The following is a 2,637-nucleotide window of genomic DNA, read 5'->3' as shown; positions in this document are numbered from 1 at the left end:
GTTCCCAATTTCTTGCTTCACAGATTACTAAAAATGAAGACATATCTGTTGAATGTTGCTCAAGAGACCAAAACATAATCCCAGGACAGGATGTCTGGAAAGGATGTCTTGCCTGTCGTGCAGCATAATACAGGGCACCAAGTACTGGCTTTGGAATTCAACTTACATCCTTTCATTGCTAAATGGCTTTGGGAAAGTCACTTTCCCGTTTTGCACTTCAGTTTCAAATATCTACCTTGCAGGTTTGTTGTGATGCTTAGAGATTGTGTGTGAAGTGCAATATATATATATATACACACACACACATATACACACACACATATATATATACACACACACACACATATATGTGTGTGTGTGTGTGTGTGTGTATATATATTTTAAAAGTCAACCTTTAGAAATTGCGCCTCTGTTGTCGGATACTTCAGTTGTTTTGGTGACTCCCCATTATAAATAATGTTAGATTAAACTATCTTATGAGAAAGCTTCTTCTATGCAAAGGCACCAGGATCACCTAAGGTCCCGTCTGCTCAGAGCACCTCAGAATGTTCCTGTCTACAGTAACCAGGAGAGTGTTTCTCCTTCGGTTACAGTGTGCAGGAATGAGGGGAGAAAGACTGGTAAACATATTAGGGGACATTCCAGTTGCATGAAAGGCATAAGTCCAGAGTCTTTTCATGCAACATGAAACCTTCATGCTGTGGCTAGGGTCCACTCTATAAAGAATATCTTTGCTCTTGCAATTTTCCACTGTGGAATAAGGACATGACTTCAGCAGCAAATCAGACCGTAAACCTCTTACTTCATGCTAGCCTGTGTCTTTTTATTGGTCTTAGTGTCCCTGTATGTAGTTGTGCAGAGCTGTCATTTATCCCTTTAAAGGGAGTTTCATAAGACATGTGATCCAGTACACAGCTGTGTCAGTCTCATGAGAGGTGAATAAAGTCGACAGGATGATAGTGGAGGAAGACCCAGGATGGTAGGTGTGCAGTGACCCTTGAGCAAACAAATAGCACAAAACAAAACCTGGCACCTATTAACTCCAGGGAAAACAAAAAGCTGTGCAGGGAAGGAAGAGTACTCGTAGTTTATTACTCATATCAGCAACAAATGGCATTTACACAGTCACAAGAAGGTAAACACCAAATCTAAACCAAATTATGGTATAACTACATTGGGAAGACAAGGAACCGGGAAGTGTGTGTATGTTTGTGTGTGTGTGTGTGTGTGTGTGTGTGTGTGTGTGTGGTGAGAGAAGGAGAGAGGGTGAGAAAGAGTATTATATACTAAATTTCTAGAGTTAGAAACCAAGACAGCAAAATCTGAAAAGTCAAGAAGCAGCAGTATAAACATTTTACTCGAAATGTAAAACTCATTCCAAAAGAAATAGCTGAAAAGAATTGAAAGTAGTTGCTTCCAAGAAGTAGGATGCAAAATTATTAGAATGTGTAATCTTAATAGAAATTAAAATGACAGGAAAAAAGAAACCAAGGAAGAAATATCAATTACAATACTTCTCAAGTAAATGTCCTTTAAAAAATGAAATTCTTCCTTTAAAAATGAAGTTGCATTTTACTTATGTGACATGAATTTCCTTTCCCTGTAAAATAATGACTCTCAGTAGGAAAAGACTTCCTAACCCTAAAAATAACACAACTAAGTCAAAATTCAATAAACGGTGATGAACACTAATAGCTTTCATTTCTTTATTAATTTATGTACAATGAAAGGCATCCATTTAAATGGCATTTTGATTTGTATCTGTACAATCTCAGCCACAATTAATATATAAATGACGGGGTGCTCCCTCCAGCAGCATATATACTAAAATCGTAGAGATACAGGGAAGATTAGCAAGACTACTGTGCAAGGATGACGCATATTCGTGATGTGTTCCATATTTTTAGTAACTCAGAAACAGAGAGTCAGATACTGCATGTTCCCATTAAACGATAGGTACACATGGACAGACAGAGTGAAAAATAGACATTGGAGACTCCAAAAGGTGGGAAGTTGGGAGGGGTGTGAGGGATGAGAAATAACCTTTTGGGTACAATTTACACCGTTCAGGTGATGGTTACCCTAAAAGCACAGGCTTCACCACTACGCAATCTATCCATGTGACTAAAATGCATTTGTACCCCCTAAATCCATAAAAATAAAATAAAAATAAAGGTGTAGATGATGGCACATTTCCACCATCGCAAGTTCATTTCACCCTGTCTCTAATGGTGTCCATCCTCAACCCTGGGCAGCCCTTGCTCACTTTCTGTTTCTTTAGATTTGATATGCCTTTTCTAGAGTTTCACAGACATGAGCTGGAATGCATAGGATGGACTCTTTTGTGTCGAGATTCTTTCTAATGCATCTGAGTTTCATCCCAATTCCTGTGTGTGGTGTACTGTTCCTTTTATTAACAATTAGTAACCTATTTGGTGCGTTTGCCATCATTTGTTTATCTAGGATAGAATGCTTTGGCAAACCTTTGGATGGTTGAATTTTTAAAAAAATTTCTCAAGTCTTTTGACTACGAGCTCTTCCTCCTACCAGGCAAGCTCTCTGATGGTCAATTATCAGAAAGGAGCAGGTAACTGACAGTGGAGTCTGCTTCTTCCGGGTAACCCAGCTTGGTTGCTT

The 2,637-nt window shown here is 38.6% G+C and overlaps 1 non-coding gene across 1 annotated transcript; it reads left to right on the top strand.

Annotated features, from left to right (window-relative positions):
• The first annotated feature begins 1,800 nt into the window (after nucleotides 1–1,800).
• Nucleotides 1,801–1,905, top strand: LOC114670185 (U6 spliceosomal RNA). The gene has a single exon (XR_003719669.1). It is a non-coding gene; the product is annotated as a U6 spliceosomal RNA (small nuclear RNA).
• The last annotated feature ends 732 nt before the right edge of the window (nucleotides 1,906–2,637 follow it).

This window comes from Macaca mulatta, chromosome 9 (assembly GCF_049350105.2).
Source record: "Macaca mulatta isolate MMU2019108-1 chromosome 9, T2T-MMU8v2.0, whole genome shotgun sequence".
NCBI lineage: Eukaryota > Metazoa > Chordata > Mammalia > Primates > Cercopithecidae > Macaca > Macaca mulatta.
Note: the sequence above shows the minus strand (reverse complement) of the source record. Positions and strands in the feature narration are given on the sequence as shown.